The sequence below is a fragment of the Aythya fuligula genome, chromosome 5, assembly GCF_009819795.1.
Source record: "Aythya fuligula isolate bAytFul2 chromosome 5, bAytFul2.pri, whole genome shotgun sequence".
Taxonomy (NCBI): domain Eukaryota; kingdom Metazoa; phylum Chordata; class Aves; order Anseriformes; family Anatidae; genus Aythya; species Aythya fuligula.
Window position 1 is genome coordinate 51,168,903 of NC_045563.1, and position 24,265 is coordinate 51,193,167.

General features: G+C 39.6%; 1 protein-coding gene across 1 annotated transcript in view; it reads right to left on the minus strand.

The window, feature by feature from the left end:
* Nucleotides 1-22,724, minus strand: part of LRRC4C (leucine rich repeat containing 4C) — a 498,215-nt gene extending 475,491 nt beyond the window's left edge. The window contains exon 1 of the mRNA XM_032188015.1: nucleotides 22,109-22,724. The gene's annotated coding sequence lies outside the window, so the exon portion shown is untranslated. The remainder of the gene's footprint in view (nucleotides 1-22,108) is intronic.
* Nucleotides 22,725-24,265: the final 1,541 nt, after the last annotated feature.

Sequence of the window (24,265 nt, forward strand, 5' to 3'; positions counted from 1 at the left end):
CCTGCCCCCATTTCTCTCATCGTTACAGCATGCTCCTGGAACTTAAAAACTTCAGGGAAATGCAAATTCTTCTCGATGAATTATGCAAGAGGGAGGAAATACACGTGGGTATAGATATGACAGAAAAGTCTTGCAGCTGTTACAGAATGACAAGGTACAAAGACAGTGCTCTTCACTCTTTTGCAATTGAAGAAAAAACAGTTAAATTGTACCTGTACAGAGGCTTTACATACAGCCTTAAGCAGCTCCACTTACAGCTTCACCACTGCAGAATGAGACACGTGAGTTTGGAGTTGTTGGTTGCAGGCTAAAAGAAGGCGACCTGGATACGCTGATACAAATCCCACTTAAGGTTACATTTGTCCTTCTCTGCAGACTCCGCAAATCTATGTCCTACTTCAGACCTTGTAAAAAGGAACAAACAAAAAGCCACACGCCACACTTATTCCCTGCCTGCTCAATGCCACACATGAGTCAAGTCACTAATCCCCACTGAAGCTGTTTGTTTCTACAAGGTCTTCGGACCATTGGCCTACACCAGATTGCAAAGTTGTTCTTGGCTCTGCATTTCTCCCAGCAGGCACCCAGCTGAGAGCAGTGAAGTCAGAAGTTCTACCATGGCCTAGACTAAAATTACAAAAAATAAGAAAATGAGTGCTCTCAGATTCTGTCAGAGGACAGGAGGTGACTTTCCAGTTTCATGAGGATGAACTTGACCTGAAGGCATAAGGAGATCAAGCAAGCCATGGAAAGCAACTTATTTACAATCACCTTGTTGCCCCCATTCCCTCAAGATGGAGGCATTTCTTTACTGTTATGCAAGAAACTTCATGGGGTCAAGGAGAAGACCTGCTGCAAGTGTGACAAAACAGCAGCATGAGTCTAAAGGAGTAAAAGCAGCATGTCAGCAACAAAAAAAAAAAAAGTCACTAATCAGCATCAAAAAAAGCTCATGAATCCCTAGAAGACACTGGTTAGTATTCTCTCTGGTGCAGCTGCTGTCTCTCTTGTTCTTTGCTGGGAATCATGAGGGCAGAAAGAGCTGTTTGCTTCCTTCCCTTTCACCCCCGGGGACTCCAGAGCTCTTCCCAGGCTCCCTGCAGCACAACACTTGACAGCCCCATGGAGCAGGGCCCTGCTCAGGAGGGCAGCCGCAGAGCAGCACCATCACTACGGCAGGGTGCTCGGGGAAGCAGCTTCAGGGGGAGCTACGAGCAAAACCCAAAAAGCAGACAAGGCCTTTCTGCCTTTCCAAGCAGAATATCAAGGTGGAAAAGGGCTTTGCCTCAGTTAATTAGCAGGTTTCTCAGCAGCTCCTTATTGTGTTCTTTCATCTTTCAGAGACACCATGTACCTCTGCATTCAAAGAGCACTTTTCAGGGAGCCGACTGCTGGATCACCTCAGGTGATGCAGTTTTAATGTATGTCCTGGAAACATTTGCAAAAGACTATTAACGAGAACCTGACTCCAGAAATAGATTTTTGCCTACCTCATTGTAATGTATTGTAAGGTATCTAATGTGTTAAATACTTTTCATACTCACTCTATTTTCTTATTTTATCTGTCTGAACAACTGTTGGCTCCCATCTCACATGAAAGCACAGGATCTCGCAGGAAGATTTTTTTTTTTCTATAATTGCACAGCATATAGCACAACAGGATTGTTTGTGTGTGTGTTTTTTTTTTTTTTTTTTTTCCCTCTGAAAGGGAAGAACTAATGTAACTAAGTAAGTAGAAGACCAATAATGCATGTTATATGAAACAGACAACCAAACAGCAACACAACAGCAATAAGGATTCAGGAAAGAAAATGGAACACCTTTCAATTACATGTATGAAATTGAAACTAAGAAGTCTGAGGAAGCATTTCTCTAAGCTAGGATTCACATCAGGGGAAAGAAAAAAATAAAAGAATCCACAGCAGGATGATAACTGGAAATAGGAAAAGAGAAGTGTGACATGCAAAACAGACAAGGGCAGCGTGACAAGGTCTCTAAGCACTTCACAACCAGCAAACATTTCTGTAGACAGCCAAAGACACTAGTGAATGTTGTCTTCCCAGACCCAGCTTTACAGAAAGAAAAGCTGAGGCAGAGGTTTTTGTTTCAAGTAATGAAAACCTACTCACAAGTCAGAGAGAATATACACAGAATTTTTAGTTTCTAGCCCCAAGCCAAGGACAGCATTTGCCAACAGCTTAGATAAAAGACTCAGTTTCAACACTGCCTTTATTCATCTTACCATGCATCTAGCTGGTGTGACTGCCTAGGAAGGGAAGATGATCAAGATTCAACAACATTATGGAGACCTGATAAATCTCAGAAAGCAAGAGCTGCAAGCAACTGAATGCATATAGCTTATCAAACCCAACAGGGCACTTGGAGAAATATGCAAGTAGATTGCTTAGCTCCAGAAACTTGCAGAAGACTGTACAAGACTTTACAAGACTTGAGGTTTGCAAAAACTGGCATGATTCCTATCTTGTCCCATCTCTGTTCCACCACTTGGCCACTCTGGATTCAGAGACCAACTCAAGCCATGAGAAAACACCTCCACTCCACATCCTCCTGTCCAGTCAACACCCAGGACAAGGGCTCTGCAGTGGCTCTTTGTCTAAAGGGCAAACAAGGTAGGAGGTGAACACCGTACCTACACCTGAAAGCAACCTGTTAAGCGGCAAAAGCACCATAATATAGTATGTATACTTCCATTTTTAGGTTCATTTTAAAGACTGAGACCATGCTTACGCATAGTGTTCTTTGATTGATTTCTGCCTCCCAAGTAACTTCTTTAGCTGTTTTCCTCTGATAGCAGTGCCATCTACCCTCTGTTCTGGTATTCCTACCTTTTGTGTACCAGAACTTATCCCTACTCCCATACAGAAGCAGCCAATCCATTACGTGCTGGTTATGAAAAAGTACTTGGTTGCTGGAGGAAAGAGATCACATGGTTATAAAGATGACGACTTCACTTAATGAACCCCAAGGTACTAGGAAGAAATTAAGCCCTGAATACGAGCTCTTCACATGACTGTCCTTTAACAGCTTGCTCTTCAATCAAGTTCTGGGTGAAACGCCTGTTATCACAGCAGAACTAATCCCAAGTGAAACTAAACCCCTCAACATCTCCCAGTAATAGCCTGGCAGAATATGCAAAACTGTACCAGGCCTGGGAGTGTCAGTCTCTGGCAGAATTTTCCATGCTCTAATTAAAGAAGTATAATCTGTGAAATCATCAGGCACATGCTGATGGGAATGAGCGTGTTGCTACATGGATGAGGGACGCTGACAACATTCATGTTATCAGTTGCATTTCTAAGATTCAAGCACTACAAGCAACTTCTCAGAGACCTTTTGCTAGCTTGAAGCGAACAAGCAATTGGCCCACGGAGTCTTCATCATTGCAAGCCTAGAAAAGGTTAGACAGCTGCCAACAGCAACATAAGTATAGCTGGTTCTTCTGTGGACAGACGCATGGACTAGACAACATTTTGCCCTCCTTTCAAACCTACAGCTATACTAGGCTCTCCTTTGATTTGTTTACTGTTTGGCTTCAAAACGGGTTGGTCTCACTATCCATAAGCTCCATTTCACTGGAAATCCTACCAAAGATCAATATAAACCCTGATAATATGAGACCCTGCTAAATAGGTAAGTAGACGCAAGTCACAGAAAGCACTCCCTGAAGCTCTGTGCATTTAAGGTTTGTGAGTCTCTGCTAGCAATGAATTCCAGTCTTTAATTGAGAGACAAAAAGACAACGTTATCCACAGTCAGTTTGGATGATCTCTCCAAAAACAGAGTTAAATATGAACTATGGTTCACTGGAAGCTAACAAGCTAAAGGGAATCAGGGTGATGATCTTGTTATTTATTTATCAGTGCCTCAGGACTTGAAAGTAAAGCAACACCTGCTTGGATAAAAACTCAGCCCAGAGAGATGGGAATGATGTCCCAGCTATGTCACTAAGCCAGAATGTCTCTGGATCACAAACAATGCTTTGCCCAAAACATCACATAGATAAAACAGGGAAGGTAAACGCTAAATTCTAAATTATGCGATCACTGGATCTAAACAATGCCAGAAGGAACAAAGGCCTGAACTTTTAAAAGGCTCAGTTCACATTAATGTTTCCAAAGAAAAGGTCAGATTATCAAAAGTCCACTATTATGCATCCAAGCCTTTTGAAACAAATATAGCTATTAATGCCACAATAAGAATCAGTAAGTGTGGAGAACCTTTCAAAGTGACTTTTGTTTGCTTATCCAAAAGGGGAACACAAGGTCTAAGAAAATCCATCTCTAAGGTTCTCTTGACAATTGCTCTCAAGTCTGAAAGGCTGAAATGTGTCACACTTTCAAGCTCCATACAGCTGCTCTGAGCACACTTCAGTTAACTAATAATATTAATCAGTTAAAATATATTTTGTAGTTCTTGACAATGATCTAACTAAATACCCAAATGGTAAACTGCACATTTTATGATCCCTCTAAATTTATATATTGAAACTCATTGCAAATCACCTTCTTCCAAGCTAAAAAAAAAAAAAAAAAAAAAAAAAAAATCGCAGAAAGGAGATAAATTTACCCTATGCCACAAAATAAAGGGATGACCAACGCGAAGATACTTACTTAAAAGCAACATACACAAAAACATAAAAAAGGGCTCTGGTACCTGCCTGCCAGCAACGCTCTGGTACCTCTGAACTTTGTTCCCATAGGCTATATGGTAAAATGAAACCAAGTCTGAAAGTCTTCAGCCAAACTTACATCATTTTGGTGCATTTTTTTTTTTTTTTTTAAGTACATTTCTTTGGATGTGAGCAACAGTAATGCAATAAAAGAATGCCAGAATACCTGCAGAAGACCAACCAGCTTTTTGCTCCCTCTCAGTAACGATATGCCTAGACAGGTAGGAGAAAAAGCTATTGACAGAATTTGACCCAGAATTGACAGCAGTCCAGACACTTCAATATCGATACTACATGTGCACGGCCTACTTATCAGAACTTGAGCCATCCACATTCCTTAAAGTTAAAGCATAAAACCAAGCAAGTGATTTTCACAACTTGAGTCATACCTGAACTACAAAAGCCTCATTTATCTATTGCTTGTCATCAAGAACTTAAATATTCACAGATTTTAAAACATAAATGAAAAGCTATTTACCGTTCCTCCAACTAAGGGACCTACAGATAGCCTCTAATCCATTTGGTTAGTCAATATCCATAAAGCTCTTCAAAGATAAAAAGCAATGTAATGTGCCAAGCATTACTACTGCGTAACCAGCAGCTCAAAAGCGTGTTGCCAAACTACAGCAATAAGCTTGTCCTTTTCAACCTGTTCATAATAATTATGGCTGTTAACAACAGATATTGTCCAGCTGAATGAACATGGCGAGACTTCAGCAAACAGCTCTCATCAATCTGACATTCTTAAAAACGTCCCTTGCTAAATGTCAAGTGAGATTTCTAGAGGGAAAACAGAAATGCCTTTCTTCCCTGAAAAGCACAAAGTTTATGCAGATAAGAAACAATGAGACGAAAGTGGAAGCTAAACTGTTTTCAAAAAAACTCTAAAATTATTGCCAGCTACACAGACTATTAATAATACAGATCTAATTCTAAACAGGAAAAGGGAACAATTACAGTGCTGGAGTCTGTATCTTTGGAATATAGAGCCTCTTTACATCCAAGGGAAAGAAACAGGAGAAGACAGTCATTTTTAACTCACCTCTCTGTTCTATTGCTTTAAGGAGTTGTAGGGAAGTGAATTGCCATGCAATCGGGTTGTTTCTTCATTCTTAAACATCTTCTAAGGAAAAAAGGCCTTAACTTGTGGCAGAGAAGTAAACCATGGCACAGCTTCATTAGGAATTTATCCTATATGCACTGTTTAAATACACAGAAGGATTATTCTGAAGTGGCATTTTTACTATGAAGTTAATTGAAACTCTGTGTTAACTGAAGTTAATTGAAACTTCTATCTCACAAAATACCCCATATCTCCTAGATGCTTTCCCATATGAGAAGGTAATACACAGGGAAGCACCATCTTTCTAGCAAGGTATGTAGTAGTCCAGAGATGTGACTAACCCAGACTTGCACATATCTTTATCGCTTTCTGTCTGGAATGTCAAGATTTACTCATTTTAAACACTAGGGTGCTGACAGAAATATTTTTCAAAAGGTTATGAAATGCTTTAAAGAGATAAATCACTAGTGTGCCTTATTAGCACCCATCTTCCCCCTTTCCCGTGTGTATTAGAAATAGGATCATTTCCATCATGTGAAAACATCTCATTACTAGTAACAGATGTATTATGGTCATATGCATATGGCTTTGATTTGTGCCATGGCCTTTGATATACATATATAGCTCTGGCATCAGCAGCCATTTACGCAGCTGCCACAAGGAGTAATGTGTTTTCAGAAAAGCAAAGGCTGCTGGTTCTTAAAATTCTGACAGTTGAAAGAAATCCAGAAGAGAAATAGGCCTGTTTCCATAATGCTTTTCAGGATAGCAAGATAGTCCTTCAGGTCTTCTAGGCTGCTATAAGCTTATAAAACTTCAAGGACATCTCCATTTTAGCTGCTTTATTTTTTTTTTTTGAAAACTGGTGTCAAGGAAAGGAATACACTTAATTTCAAGGTTGAGTCTAAAATTAATCATGCCTCCATTAAAACAAGTAGAAGAGTTTTTTTTTCATACTGCTGGACTCATAAACTAGTGAATTATAAAATCATTTAGTCTATCGGTAAAGCAAACCATTGAATTTCCTACTCCAATAATAGTTCTACACACTAGGCAAGTATAAGATACCATATTTAAGGGGTCGCGTTGATTAACACAAGAATGAAGAAAACAGTTATTCAAATTCAGTGACACATTCCTATACTGCTAGTGAGGTACACTAGAGGTATATAATCACGTTCCAAATCATTAGAAACTGAACATGACTGGAATTCTAATCAAAACTTGGGTATCGTTTTTATAGTCAGAACGTCTATTTAGACACATTTTAGCTTGAGATAATTAAACTCACTCCAATTCAACATTTTACAGCTGTGGAATCTGCAAGTTTAGCTTTTTACTGTAGCACTTAGGTGAAGGGCTTCATTTAGTACAGAATTGAATATTTCAGATCTTCCAACTTTAAGACCTTTTGACTTGAAAAGAGCCTTGAAAACAAGGTCCAAGTACAAGTAATGGGATTATATACACCAGAATGTATATCAGTCCTGAAAACAGAACTTTTGAGCAGGTGATAGCAATTTCAGTGGGATTTTACTGACTCCCAAGAATAATTAATCCCATTAGCAATTCTAGCATAAGCAGCCAGCCAGACTTGTCCCTGAGCATCAACTTAACTCCAAAAGTCAAAGTCTGCAATTGCTCTACTCAAACTGCCAATACAATTAAACAACTTCAATAAAAAACAGAACAAAACAAAAAATAAAAAACATGTTCAATAAAGCAAAAGATGTGGCAAAACCCATGTACGCTTCAGACAATTCAACATGAACATACTCTAATTGCTCTTTCATTAAAAAATAAAGACAACTAAATCCCCCAATTTATCCGTAGCTTATCGTGTACACAGGATATTTTCTCCCACTTCTAAGCATACAAGGCTGCTAAATTGCTGTCTTGAGCATATCCGGACAAGTGTGAACTTCATTGGTATTCAACTATATTGAATTTGGTATTGGTATTGGTATTTCAACTATAGTTGAAATAGAAAGCTTTAAGGATGTGTATAATATACATTTGTTAACAAGCATTATAGAATAAGAAGTAATACTAAAGGAGAGCAAAACAACTTAGATTTATTGAAATTGTATGAAAAAGGTATGCACATGACAGGGTATGGTACCTTCAGGTGCTCATCCCAGATACACTTAGAACAGAGTTTAAATTGAATAATGGTCTCTCTCTCTCTCAAGGGAGAAACATTCACTGTGTGTCTAGAAACTAAACAAGACACACTGATTTAAAAGCACTTTGTGCATCCAAGGCACCGTCATTTACTTTCTGATGATCCATATTAACTAAATCCATCCTGGCAAAATAATCTTGTGGTAGAGCAAACAATACAGAAAAGAATGGAGGCAAGAGGGAAATCTGCTCTTCCACATAGGAGAAAACTCAAAAATTCTTAGATTTGAAATATTTTCATTGCTCTGAGATGTAAATAACCATCATTTATCATTTTACATAGTTGCAAGACTACATTGTTTAGACTACATTCTTCATGGAACTAAGAGAACTTTTGCATTTCTCATACAGATAGGAACAAAGATGGCTTTTTCTAAGTCTGGACACACACAGACACCTGACCAGAGAGATCAAACCATTATTACAAAGTTTCCTGCCGTTTTCTCTACAGATTAAGGCTTTTTTTTTTTTGGCTGTCCAGTATTTGAAATAAGCTTAGATTTTTGTTCTGTTCAATTCCTTCCCTATACAGCAAACTGATTTCACTAAAGTCAAGTTACTTCCATCAGTGTCTCTTCTGAACAGTGTGCAATGCCCTCAATTTTAGGGCTTTTTAAAAAGAAAACCTTTTCAGGTTAAAAAAAAAAAAAAGCTAATGAAATTAAGCATCTGTACTAGAGAAGCTGTTATAAGAAAAAGGAGGAAAGTTCAGAGGTAATGAACATATTTTACCTGATTTTTATTGGATTGATGTACTTGCCTGTAAGCATATAGTCATGTCAGTTCACACAGCTAATGAAATAATTAGTTATTAGATCAAGTACCTCATGCTTGCTTAGGGGAATTGTTTTAATGAGGTAAGCAGTTCCACAGCAGGAAGCCATCCTTCAGAACCACGGTGGGCCCCGCAGTGGGATGACCCCAAGCTGCAGGGAGCAGGGCCCCACAGCAACAACCAACATCTGGGGGCTTGCTCCCCACCTCTCACCTGGCCTGAGGATGGGGTTAGGCAAGAGAAACTGTGCTGACGCACCCAGTGCTTTGAGCCCTCCTCCGGGCTGGTGATTTAGGGTTCCCAGGGCTTATACTGCACCAGGATAAACTGGAATTAGGATTGATGCTTAAGAGCAATGCATAAAGGAGTATCGGGTCACCGAGAACACAAACAAAAATTGATTTTTAAACCATCTACTTTCAATCAGGATAAAAAGTCAGTAAGGGTCCAGAAGAGACAGCAAATGGGAAAGAATGAAAGATTTCAAGTAGAGATAAGGCTCTTTGAAAGGGTGTCTTAATGCTTGGCTCCTGATACAATCTTTGAGAAAGGCGGCCCAGAGGAAACACCACTCAGATCTGCTCATGGGGTTGAAGATGCAAAGGACTCTGGTAAACAGGGCTTATGGCTAATTTGTGGGCATAAAAGGGTGGGAGGCTGGGGAAAGAAGAACATTGGTACCAACTCCTCAGTTAAGGCATGACCTTCTTTCCATAGACTGCAAGAAAAATAAAAGAAAAAATCATCCAACAATGCTGATAGTTGTTTACCTCAGATGTACAGAGGCAATTTTGCTTGAAACATTAAAACTTCCTGTTGAAGTAAAAGTGAGTCAATGTGAAAGAACACTTGAACCTTTTGAAGAAATACACATGCACCCATTTTCTAGCCACAGACATCAGAATAGGGTTGCAGTTCTATGGACTCTGCTATTTCCTGATCAAAATCTGGACAAGTTAGCATCGTACACTGCTAGAGAACAATTAGCGGCAACAGTGGTGTTAGTATTTATGAATATTTTAGATCAAAGCATGAAGTTACCTCAGGTTATCTCATAAAGCAAGCTGGCCCTAAGTATTTTGATGCAAACCTGGTTCTGAAAATGCCAGAAAATCCTATCAAGGCTAAACTGTTACGAAAAGCATTATTTAAATATTGGATATATACGGAAAATACTAGGGTTATCCTGAAGAATTAACAGCTTCTTTGCCTTACTCAATTAAAAGAAAAAAATCTGTATCTTAAAACTTTATAGAGGAAGAATACACACACGTGAATGCACATGTTCTTTCACTTTTGCCTTCACGTTTAAGAACTGAGAACTTCAAAAAATTTTCTAAGCTCTCATCTCATAAAAATCTTAAGAGCCAAATGCATTAATTCCCCCCAAAAAAACAAACAGAAGTCAAAGCCATCTTTCTGAACCTTCCATCCCCATTCCACACACTTGGAAACAACCTCTCCTGAATACGTCATGATATTCCTCTTATCCAACACTGACTCAACATTACTTCTTTAAGGCTACCAACAAGTTCATTTACCATTCTAAATCAACTTCTGTTGTTGTATTAGGAAAAAGTTACGGGGCAAGAAGTTATGCTGTTGTTCTACGCATCAATTCTATAGATAAAATCCCAAGTGTAAATATACTTGCTCCTTAAGGAACACATCAAAATAAAAAAATACTTTAAAAAAAAATACTTTTCTTCTTCTCAGTTTTCTACTTTGGGGCCTTCATATTAAATTGAGTAAAAAATTACATCCCAAACAATAAGTGCTTTGGGATGAGTCAGTAAGTCCTACAGGAGAGTGCTATTTTAATTGTTTTATTATACTCCATAAATTTACAAGTAATCATCACGTCATCCTATCACTCTTCCATGGAAGCCCATAATTTTCATATCCATTAAATGCCGTAGGGATTGTCTTCAGGGGGCAGAGTTTCCTCTAAATTCAAAACGTAGATTCATGCACTGCAACCTTATTTGCTTTACAACCTTATTTGCTTTAAAACTCTTGCCACAAGGGTCATTTTGCCACCAAATGTTACAAATATATCCTTTGCAGGAACCAGCTAGCTGGATTGCTGTATGGTCTCTAAGTCCTAATGCTGTTGCTATCTCCCACTGTTCTGAGTTCCACCTGTCAGTGTCCTCAGAGCAGTGTCAGCCCTCAGGCTTCACCACGTAACTACAGAGCAATTCAAGCAGCATGACGCCTGCTTGTGGTTTGTAATATTTATCTTTATTATTCAAACTGATCCCACACTTCTGTTTTGGTTGTTTCCTGCCCTCAAGGGAAACAAAATCAACCCTGTGATTCCAGAGCATGGTTTGTAACATGATGTATTAATATTAGCTCCAGTACCAACTACGACTTCACACCCACTGGGGACCACAAAACACTGGAAAGTAAGGCATGACCTCCGATACAGCAAGTCCACACTTCATGGCTGATTTAGTGAGTCAGCTCTTGCTTAATGCTTCTCAAATTATTCTTGGACTATACAGTGCAGAGGAAAATGAGTCAGAACTTGCTTGTGCGTTTGATCTCCACCTTCATAGAACCACAGAACAGTTTGGGTTGGAAGGGACCTTAAAGATTACCTAGTTCCACCTAACCTGCCATGGGCAGGGATATCTCCTGCTAGAGCAGGTTGCTCAAAGCCCCATCCAACCTGACTTTTATACCTTCACCACTGCCATGCAAGCAAGCATATAAGAAAAATAATGGAGTTTACGATGGCAACATTAAGAAACAAAACCAGACCTAGCCTTGCTAATAGTCTTGATCCTCGTAACCTAAAAGGACACAAAGGCTCCCCCACTGTCTTGACTTTGTGGCCCCACTTTCATCTTTTCATCTAACACTGATGGCAGCCACAGTTCTAGCTGCAGATCAGTGCAGGTAGTTTGGCTGTAGGTGTCTCAAACACGATCCAATTCTCCTCTTATCTCTGTTCTGCAGTAACACAGTATAATCTTAAATCCATTTGGCCACTGAAGGTGATGCAGCAGACAGCAGCAAGGCAACATCACTGTCCTGATCCTCACTCCTGCCTGCAGAGGAGCGACTTAATAGAACAACTGTGACTTAAGGTCACAGGTTTCAGAATATCATATAACTGAACAACAGCCTTGACCCTTACTGCATTGCATTGACCATGCATCCAATTTTGTTCCAATGCTGAAGATTTAAACAGTACAATCTCAGAATGGAAGCATTGCTTTGTATCATGAAACAACTGAATTCAACAATAAAACCAAAAAAAATGATTACTGCTTGAAGAGTGCCTGCAAGTAGAGACTGAAAGCCCAAGCAAATAAAAATATTTCTTCATTTTATGGAACTCAGGGCATTGAATATATATAATGAAATGTCATTAAAGATATTTGTTACTGTAATACAGAGAAAGTAAGTTAATCAGAAACAGCATAAGTGCCAGGAGTACACAAGGTGATATACAGGAAAGCTTCTCATTTGTCCTGAAGGGTAGTAGCCATGCACTGAGGGAGCAATATACCAGCTTAATGTAATAGTTTAATAACAGCTTTGGTAGTTTATACAATATATAAATCTATACATTCTTTACCCTACAGAAAAACAGGTCAGAGAAAGCAAAAGCAAGACTAATCACAGAGTATCTGCATATCACTACAGTTGATCAAATATAAGACCCTACTTCTAACCACAGATGCTTCAGCTTTTATAACAGCAACAGTTACAGAAAGAGAGCATGTTCCCTCCAGAACAGTCAAAATGCCAGACTAGAATTGAAGGCAGTGCATATCACCTATCCTACTGAGGGATAAGCAATATTCATAAGCATGGTAGAAAGAATAAATGATACAATTCAAAGACTTTCAATGTGGGACAAATCGAAAAGTAAGGGCAAAAAAGTTCAGGTTAACACATCCCCTATATGTTGACTCCTTCTCAATATTAACCTCAAGCTATAAAGAACAAAATTGAGATCCTAGAGAAGTATAGACAAAATAGAAGACAGAAGAGCTTAAGTAGGAAACCTTAGGATTTGATGTTTGGAAGAAATACAATTTTACAGTATTCCTCTTCTTGCCTAAAGCGTATTTATTGCAGGTCTTTGCTTTTACCAGCTGTATTAGTTTTTTAGTAGGTATTACTTCTTAAGACAGTTTCCCTAAAAACTAGGCACCTATTTGTTTTTAGAAACTGAAGCAATTAAAGCATTTCCTTCCCTTTGTAACGTTAAAAATTCAAATGAAGTATTACAGTAACAGGGCAACTTGCAGTCCCGTTATAAACAATGATATAAAGCATGTGTAACCTTAAATTCTTAATGTTTTCTTGTGTCACTAAACTCAAAAATAACACCAGAACCTTTTGAGGAAGATGCACTCTTTTTCCTCCAACGACCTTTTCTCCAGTGCTTCTTGTACTGCTTGTCACTAGACTTAAATAATTAAACGTGCCTAAGCCTGAAGTGATTGCACAACTGCACCTACATTTAAAAAAGGTAGGTAGACAGTATTTTGTAGTACAACTGCAGGACAACTACTCAAATTGACATCTTCATTTGAATTACCTACTCATTTACATTGCCTGAAGATCTGGACAAGAACATGAAAGTGACCAACTACAATTAAAATGGAAAAAAAGACTGTCAGCAACATTCAAAAGTGACAGAATTTTAAGCGGTTCATGCTCGGGCATAGTTTCTGATAAAAGCAACATTCTTCTTGTCCAGTAGATGCTTAGTCTGGACTAAATACTCTTAGGAAATTACTCATGATACATTTCTAGATAGATGTTATTCCCTCAAGTATTCATAGATTGAGGGAAATCACAGCTTTCCAAAATGCATTTCCTCTTCCTCAATGTTAAAACACTGCTCATTCCCACTAGCAAGTGAAACGCTTATGAATGTCAAAGTAGTAGCCTTATCCAGTTCAACTTCTTTTGGATCCCCAAAGCCATCATTTTAACTATAACATTTTTCTCCTGAGGTTTTCCTACTCATACCTGACCGCATAAAAATAAATGTCAGGGAGAGGAGAGAAGCATAATTCCGGCTGACCACACTAGAAGTAGTGGCTCATTCAAACCAGCTCATCTCCAGCCACAGACAAGAAGCCAGATTAGAGATTAAATAACTTCAGCTTCTCCACTGCTATACCCACATCCCAAAAGCTCCACTTAAATTCCAGATGGAGTAATCATTCAAACTCATATGAGTCACAGCAAAATATTTATGCAATTTCCAGTTTTCAAAAGTATTTTGGACAGTCCTCTTACTAAGCTTCCTGTCTCTCTGCATACCATCAGGATCAGTAGAGCACACAACTCATGAAGGCACCCACAGGATCAAGGAAATTCTACCCTCTGTTACTAAGTGTCTAATCTAACATCACCCATACAGGAAAACATGACAATTAGCAACACTTGCCTGGTGGTGAATATTGCCCTTGACAGGAAACAAAGTTCAGATGTAAGTAGAAATGCAAAGACCCACGTCTGTAAAAGTAGCACAAACCTAAGGCAATAATCTCCAGCTTTTGATGGTTCATGTATTACAAAGTGGTATCCCCAAACCACATTGAGTCCAATAGCCCTGGAGGCAGGTGTAGACCTCCTCCATTCATCTAACTGAAAAGAAAGATCTTGCATCTCCGCCTACTTCAGTAAAAGAAAGAATATAAGAAGAATTAAAACAGATTAAGAGACTCTTTTAGGCAGCTTAAGACCCTTAAGCACACATTCCCAAGCCAAGTATTTTTAATATAACAAGTCTTCTAGTTACCTCTCTCAACTGTCACTGTTTTCAGTATTGTATAAAGCTGCTTAAACTGCAAAGCTGATTGTCAAGGGAATCCCAGTTTGAACAGATCTTTTGTGGTCTGAAGGGCTGTGACTCCTGTATAAGGAGGACATCAGGTTATTCCATCAAGCCCTGACTATCAATGACAAAGGAGAAAAAAAAAAAAAAAAAAAAAGAAAGCTAAGTCAGGCTATGCTGCCTTATTACCCAGCTAAATTCCATGGCAGTTGCACGGCAGTACAGTGCCAAGAAGGACTAAGACAATCCCTGCTCCCCTGAGGCCACTTTGTTTTCCAGTAAGCAATACAGACACTCGCTGCAGGTCACAGAAAAACAGGAGGTGCCTCTGAGTAGCTCTGCTACACACAGCCCATTCTGTTACAAGTATCCACTGGTGTTTCAGTCAAAAAAAAAACAACACATTGCTCAGGCTCATATGAAACTTGAAGTGGAGAATGGATGCACAGTATTTACTGCCTGACAACCAGATTACATTAATCCAGTTCATCCAAATTATTTGCATATTCTAGAGCCAGTAGAGCCATTCATGAATTTTTGTCACAATCTTCAAAGCTTACAGAACTAAGTTTTTCAATGAATCATGTGGGTGTTTCTGAAACACGAAAAAAATTAAAACCTCAAACATTCTAAGGACTACTTCATGAATTCTTAAAGTCTTAATACTTGGTTTTCCAGAAACAAATTAAAATACCTATCCATTAGATTACTTATTACCTCCTTTATAATATGATTTTTCAGCGTAACCATCATTTAATTTACATGTTATCTCTGGATATCTAGGCTTTTGCATACTTAAGTTAACCTCCTCTGAATGCCTCAGAGTCTTCCTGAGTTCAGCTGATCCAAATCTTAACTATTGTGAACCAATTTCTCACTCCCATAGCTGTCCCAATAACCCCATCTCAACTGAGGTTTTGTGCATGCCTATGTCACTTCTGACTTGATAAAGCTGCTTCTTTTCTTTCACCTTCATCCCTCTCTAGTTCACGTGCTCTCTTCTCCCAGGCATGGTCTAAACTACATATTGCATCTCATTTGTTTTCAGAACGAGACTGCACTTCCACCTGAGAGGAATGATTGCACAGTTTAGCAGATAAAGAACATGACTTGAATGTTTACAACCCTGGCAGCATTTCCAGGAACATATATTCTTCCTCCATATTTATTCTTACTCAGTATACATTCATTTGCTTAAGGACCTGTACCTTGAATTTCTTAAGTTCAAGGCTCAACTCTTTAAGCTTTTTCAAGATATAAATCCCTCGTAAAGTTCTGATAATGCCACTCCTGTTACTAGCCTTGCTTTACCTACCTTGTTGAAAGCAGAAATGCAGACTTGGGACCTGAGTGGTATTTCTGCAGTGTAGGTGTGAGATGCTCAAAGGAGCAAAATTTGACCATAATCACTCTGTAACCCAGTCTTCCTCACGGAAACTGCTGAAACACATTTTCATCACATGCAAAAGCAAATTTTTTTTTTCCAATGCATCCCTCACTTGTACCCTTACAACAATATAATTCTACTTTTATTTTCAGGGTAATCTCTTCATAATTTTCCCTTCCTACTCTGAGTCTACCCATTCCACTCTATACAGCTTTTTCTATTGAATCTTCTGCTTTCCAGAAGCTGGTTACTCTTCCAGGTTCGGTTAGGAAAGAAAATCTCAGGTAAACCTTTTTGTTTCTGAGTGCCTCATTTTCTTCCAGGACTCACTCAGTCAGGGTTTACTGAGAATTCATTGGTTTACATGAAATGCACAGTTACTATAGTGAGTAGCTCCAGAGAAAAGCCTGTAAATAAAAATATGTTGAAGCAAATGCAGCCTCAGTATGAGTCTCTGTAGAAGGGGCTAATCTCAGCACATTCACCTTCTTTGTCCCCTTAACTAAAAACTGCATGATGTTGTCAAGAGCACTTTAACAGTGAAGAGCAAAGCAGAGGAAAGGAAATCACATTACATCAGCAAACCAGTAGCACCCTTGGCTTTACCTAACAATACCAAAATGATGTCATACTGGTTTATATGATGATCCACCATGTATGCAGCATGGAAGCATTACTTTTCTCTCTCATTTGCCAATTTCTTTCTGGGACAGCTGAAAAGACAGGAAAGAAAGATAGTACATTGGTGGACAAATTAGAAAATGAAAAAAAAAAAATGCACTGAAAATATCCCTACTGCTTGATTGCCCCATGTTGCATCAATAAGTTTTTCTTCTGCAACTATAAAATAGCTCAATTTTAAAGCCCAAATGGAAATGAATCTGGCCAGGGATGTCAAGGGCAACAAGAAGGGCTTCTACAAGTACATCAGTGACAACAAGAAAACCAGTGAAAATGCAGGCCCCTCTGGTAATCAAAGTGGGTGACCATTTCCAGGCACATGAAGGAGAAGAAAGTCAACAGGAGTAGTGAGCATGGATTCACCATGGGAAACATATACTTGACTGATCTGATAAGCTTCTATAATGAAAAGGCCAGCCTGACAGATGAGAGTAAAGCAGTGGTTTTTGTCTTCCAGGACTTCGGTAAGGTCTTTGACACTGCCCCCATAAGATCCTTACAGAGAAGCTGACGAAGTATGGTCTGGATGAGCAGGTAGGGAGGTAAGTCAAGAACTAGCTGAACAGATAGACCCAGAGGGTAGTGGTCAAGGATGCAAAGTCTAGTTGGAGGCCAGGAGCAAGCAGAATACTCCAGGGGTCAATACTGGGTCTAGCCCTGTTTAACCTCTTCATTAACAACCTAGATGATGGAGAACAGTGCACCCTCCATAAATTCACAGACAACACAAAACTAGAGGGTGTAGCTAATTCACCAAAAAGCCATGCTGTCATCCAGCACAACCTTGACAAGCTGTCAGACAAGAACCTCAAAGTTCAACAAGGAAAACTAGAAGTCCCGCACTTGGGGAAGAACAACTCCAGGCACCAGTACATGCTGTGGGCCACCCAGCTGCAAAGCCACTTCTCAGCAGAGGACCTAGGAAGCCTGGTGGACACCAACTCAGTTGAGTCAGCAGTGTGCTTTGCCACTAAGAAAGCTGCAATAAACAAAGCATCACCAGCAGGGCAAGAGAGGTGACTTACTCAGCAAAGGTGAGGCCACACCTGGAGTACTGTGTAGAGTTCTGTCTGTCTCTTCCCCACCCCACCCCCCAGTCCCAATTTATTCCACTTCCACCTCACTTCCACATCTTTTACCTCACACTAATTCAGGTATTTCAGAAGAGATAAACTACAACAAATATAATCCTGTTTTTACTCTTATAAACATGACAAGTAACAGGACCGGACCAGACAGCCTCTAATTACTGCTGGACTTGATGAGCACTTGACATAAATCTAACCTACAAAAACAACATCCTAAATTGTCAAAGAGCTAGAAAACTAACAGGCCTAATGGAAAGCCTCCTTACCACAGGATACAAGCTCAAAGCTACAACAAAAATACAGCAACAGAAGTCCTTTGTATTTGCAGTTACGGGTGCGTGAGTCCTGGTTTAAGCATGCTTTTGTTTTATACTGATGTCTCTAAAAGCCTTTGCAATGCACAAACAGAATTGATGACTAGTTGAGAATATTCAGCAAATTAGAAAATAACTGTTGTCCGTACAAAAAGTTTCTTCAATACACACTGGCAAGAGACCAAGATGCCTTGCTACATTTCTGCCTGCACAGTATATGTTCTAAGAATGTCCCCAGTTTCTGAAGGAATTTCTGCCCACCACTCACCTCCAGCATCAGTAGTATTCTGCCACATGTAACCCCCATAAATTGATCAGCAAGAGCTCTTACACCTCAGCATTTCTGCAAAGCACCAGCCTGAACAACAACAGCCTCTAGAAGCAGACTCCTGTGTAGGTGTGTCAAGCTCTCCTTGTTTCTGAGCACTTCTACACCAAGTCACACGCACACCCCACCCCAAACATGATCTTTTGGATTTGTTTCATAAAAACATTAGGAACTCATTCTACTAAAAAGATGCCTTCCTATTTATCTCAGTCTATGGAAGTCCAGATAACACCACAAAGACTATCTTCCCTAAACAATCTGAGTAACTGTCTTTTTAAAAAGACAAGAATTTAAGCAATTTCACGAACAATTTTCACATTTCCACATGGGAACATTGGAAATAGGAACCTAATTGGTTTTAATCTGCTGATTAAGATTTGAATGTATTTAACTCCATTGTTTGCCAGACCAGGAACTGGCTTTTGTGTTCTGAGCCTTTCATTCCTAACCTTATCCTTTGATGCTGAATGGAAATGAACAGGAAGGAGAACAGTGTGGAAAAACAGCAGCTTGGCTGCAGTCAACTAACTTGTCAATTGAAAGGTTATTACTTGTAGCTTCATATTTTCTTAAGTAGCTAAAAGCAGTAAAATTTACTTACTACCAGTTCTCTTGAAGTACGAGATTTAAGAACACTACTCAAGGGAATTTCCTGGTGATTACACCATTTGCAATTAGAGAAGTACAAATTCCTAAGTAGAGTCTGTTTACTGACAGACTACTCTTTTCTGGTTCATTATTTCAAAGGCAGGCCCAGTATCATCACATTAGTGTAAGGTAATATTGCAGACCAACACGATGAGTCAGCAATCAAAACGACGTGTTCTGCCATCCCACGGAGATTGTGCTTTTGCTTCTAGTCCTGGGATTGCTGTCACATCTCCTCTCTCCCATCCTCCCCCTGCTGCACAGTGCTGCAGAGCTCCAGGACTGACTTACCAGTTGTCAGCCCAGCTTGTTTCAGAAGGAGGAAGGAATTCATGTGTAAAGTACCCCGGGTCTCAGAAACACAGAAGCATGTGCTGGAGGAGCTTAGTGCCTGGTCGGCTGACTTTAGCAATGAGAAAAGGAAGCTGCTCAACTAACTGGAACTAAATGAAAAAGAAATTTCAGGTTTTTTTCATCTACCACTTATTCTTAAAACAACATTTAGATAATGAAGCTCAAGAGCCTCTGTACCTACAATTCCTGCTCATCACAACAGCTTTGCAGGCCTTCCCTTTATATTTCAGCAAGATGCTGGAATACAAAATGCAAAGTGGAGTGAGCTCACACAAGCACCTGAGCCATACACAGAAGAATACATCCTCCACGCTAGGCAAGAGTGAAGGCGTTTGGGGTGTTAGGCTATGAAACAGGATTAAAATGGAAGGGTCACCAAGATGGAACACTGAAGTGAAACACTTGACTTTCCACAGTTCTTTTTAACTGCACATTTAAAAAAGAAAAAGAGTCCAACTGCTGCTAAAGCCTGTTCACACATAAAAACCTGGCAGGACTGAGTATTATCCATTCCCATTACTGCCATAAGAATATAAATGGTATTTGAAACCAGAACTAAATCACGTGATATAACATGCTATATTATAAGGGGGAAGAAGCGCTAGATTTCCTCTTCAGTGAACATGTTAATATGTACAATAAAAACCATTTGCATTAGTCTGCAGTATAAGCAGATAGTAAATACTATACCCACAAAAATCCACAGTAGTCCCACTTCTGCAAGGTTTGATGATCAAAGAGATGGATGAAAATGACATCTGGACACCATATCAAAAGAGCAGTGACATACTTTCTGTTGATGCGTACAGATGACTACCTTTCCCACTTAGCTTAGGGCATACAACACTACTAAATCACATCCAACACACCAGAACACACAGAATTACTAGTGGAACAAACATGTTGTCTTCTCCCCCAGATTATAAAAGTTGCTTCATTTCATTTCCCTCCTGCTTCATCCAATGTCTCTGCTTTGACACCCTGCGTTATACTTGAATTCTAAAAATGGGGCAAGGCTCTTAAGAGCTTCACCCTCCCCTTCCCCCCCCAGTAAAAATAAAAATAAAAATCAGCACATGGGGACTGTTCCCCATCATTAAAAGAGCTCACTATCTAGCAAAATAGATGCATGTGCTACATGTGATGGGGCTTGAAGAAAGTACGATGAGGGAAAACTATGGCAAACTGCATGCTGCCCAGGAAGAGATTTCTTTGTCATAATCATACAGTAAAAACACGTGCAATACAGAGCATCACTTCCAGAAAATGAGGGGAAACACACCTATAACCAGTTTTTCTTTCTTCCTTAAGCCCTCTTTAAAGCTATTATGCAAAAACTGATGGGAAGCAGAGGGACTGACTGACAGGATGCAATAATGTAAAGTGATTTGATTACTCTGAAGCAGAGCCTTTTCATTAAGTTTTTAGCCTTGCAACACAGGATCTATTACAAGAAGGCTCATTACACTTTTTTTGTACCAAATGGATTAAAGGTTCATCCTACTTGATGTGTCCTTCACAAATCTTATGTAATTCCCTTTTTCTTTATATACATTACACATGTATACATATAAGCCCCTCTAGCATCCGATTTAGTAGAACTATTTTAATCTACGTATTTTTACACAAAGTAATCAGCTATGCAGCAGTCTTTCAAATAGATACCATATCCTTCAATATTAGTCATTCACATTCATATAATTGAGAAGAAGTGAGTGCCTAACAATTCCATTTGGAGAAGCAAGCATCTTTGAAATGTATTTACAGATGGTTTTCTCACCTCCTTGGGAATGCTAAGTACTATCAGTGCAGCAATAAAAAAAAGCTCAACTACAAGAGCTCCGATTCTATTGTAATGCAATGGTATTTTATTTCTATTAAATAATGAAAAGACAGGAGAGAAGGCTGCAACAGTCATACTGTACCCACAGAACCAACATGCTGGGGAGTCAGGGGAAAAGAGCCAGGTTTAAACACTGAGCAGTATCACAGTCATATGAATGAAAGATCAAGAAATATTGGAGAGCCATAAACCCTGCTGGGTGAGACATTTACTCTGGCTGCTTTAATGCCTGCTAGGCACTTCCATCCCCAAAATTAAGGGCTCCACAAAAACTCATTTATGATTGGTGCTCTGTTCCAGAATGAGTTATTGTTTAGCTCTACATATCTCAAATTCTATAGCCATTAAAAAAGGGGGGCTGGGGGATGAAGAAGCATTCAAAAGGTTAATGAGAAACAAACAGCTGAACTTCACATAAGTGATGCACAAATCCTGTTTCCATTCTGCTACCTTCTACTTCCACTCACAGCAGCAGAAGCAGCATTTTACTTACATATTCATCATTCCAGAGCTGAGTGAAATGCGGAGAAAAAATAGACAAGATTTATGAAAATATGGAGACTTCGACTGACCACATTACATGAGCTTTATTTCTTGCCTATTCTAGATCCTTTCCAAATATTTTAAGCTGGTCTGATGATAACAAAAAACCTCCCAATAAATTCTAATACCTTTGAAATGAAAGGAGCTTTCTAGTGCTATTCAAGTAATGTTTTCCAGCACTATTATCATTATTCTACAAGCTTTTTTGCTGTGCAAACAGCAGGGAAAAGAAAAAGGATAAGAAGACAAAAAGAGGACACAAATCATAAGCACAGAATTTACAAACACCACACTCCATGCCACCTGCTACTCATGTTTCATCTTTTTTTTCAAGCCCAAACAAACAAACACAATCAGGCTAGGAGACAGAGGGGTAGACAAACCCCTGGACTTACCTTTTTTATGGTCCCTCTGCAAACTTCTCCAAAAGAAATGTAAATTCCTCTAGCTGCACTTGATTCGTCTTGCTTTTCTCTCTCTCGAGTCACACAGAAGCAAAACAATTAGTTTTCAGAGGTTCCATTTACTGCTCTTCCATCCCCAGCAAAATGCGTCCAGGAGACTATGCCAAAAGTAAGCCCAGAACTCAAAGGCAATTGGAAGAGGGCGCGTGGGGGGTTGCTGAAGGACCAGATTGCAAAAATTCAGTAGCTTGAGCACAGAAATATCCTACCGTACAATATACCTGGCTTCTTGCTCACCAAAAAACTGTAGTGCAAACTGTCAGTAGTAGCCTCCAATAGCTGCTGTGTGTGCTGCAGATGGTATGTCCCACTGTTACCTTCCCAGATGGGTAGAGGATTCAGAGAGCAGCAAAACCAGGGGGTCGCCTCCAAACCAGGTGGATTGCCAGCCACTCATTCGCTCAGTCCAATTAATCAAGACAAGAACAGCTCAGTCACCAGAGGTATCTCCTTCCAGGGTGCACAGGATTATGGCAAGGTTATTAATCTTGCTTTGCTGCATCCCCCCACCCCCTACATTCAGCAGCCTGCACCGAGATGATTGCCAGCTCTGTCTCTGTCCCTGTTCTACTGCATTTTGCTCAGCCCTCTGTTGCTGCAAGTGAAACACAGAGGAGGGAGGAATACTAATAAGGTGGTTAGCTACAGTTTCTTTAAGGCATTCTACATACTGCCTGAGCACGTATATGTGCATGTGTGCGCACATGCATTTTCTGTGGGGCAATGTGGATTTCTTTGTGGCTGAAATGGGACCTGTTTCTACATCAAAGTCTGAATTAATCTGGATTATCACTTAATGAATATCAGAGCCAGCAATTGTATTTTTCTTCGGATAAGAGGAGGGTACTAAATGCTCTAGCAGATTAGAAAGGCAGCAATGGTTACTGGGGGGAAGCACAGGGTTGTGCAGAAACCACACCATGCCCTGAACAGTGCATTTGGTTATAAGATGTGTTCCAAAGCAACTCAGGCACTGTTTTAGAAGTCATTCTTTTATCCTGTATCAGTCAGATTTTTAAAATCAGCATTATCCATCTCTAGATTAGACAGCAAAGTCAAATATTTTTAGAAAAGAAAATTTCTGGCAGGAAAACGGAAATTTAGGAAGTTGGCTGAGGCAAACATCCAACGCTGCATTTATGAAGGTGTTCGAAATTCTCTCCTTTTAACAAGAACTGTTCTTCTGAAAGCTTTCACTTATGAGACGAGTTTGGTGTTCTCAGTCCACCACCCAGAACAGACTTGCCACATATTCCTAAGCAGTTGGTGTGCACTGGTACATTAACCTGGGTATTATTGCGGCAGGTAGAAGTCCTTGCTGTAATTCACTCCCATGAAGTACGAATGCAGTTTTACCATCTTTGCTCTCCTGCAGATACTCCAGACCTTCTGCAGCAGGTTCAGGATGCAGGGTATCCACAATTCCAACTTTCTGCAGCAAATGACATTTTCACACTCCTTCAGGAAACTAAAAGAAAAAAAATAAGACACTCTTCAGAAGCATGTTTATTTATTTATTTATTTATTTTAAACCATAGTAAGTTATACCTTACTGTGGGACTGATAACTCTTTATCAACCTGCAGCTTAGTTCAGGGGTCTGAGTAACCAATACACTTGACAGAGCTCCCTATTCAATGAGCTACATGAAATGAGTTCGGTGCTTCATTTCACAAAAAGAGCTACCACAGCAAAATCTAGCAAATAAACTGTTTGAATGAGCAGAGATGGAAGTGCTGGTGTAAATTTAGGCAGCCCATCCATGGGCTAACTGGCAAGAAAGCTTGTATGTACCAACCATGCCAGTATTACTGTTACTTTAGCTTAGAGAACTGCAATCTAATATGGCACTGTTACCACAAAATAAGAGCCTTCTGGTAAGCACACACTGCAGTTTTGACAGCCAGTGAACTTTAAAAAGAAAAAAAGGCACAAAAAGGCTGGATCTCCATGGTATCTGGAAAGGGAAATATAGGGCACTGTAGGGAACTGTTTCAGAAGATGGAAGATCAGCCCTGTTCCACTAATCACATGTACTCACTTGGGCTGTTGTGCATTGTTTCAGCTTAACCTACAATAGAATTTAAAT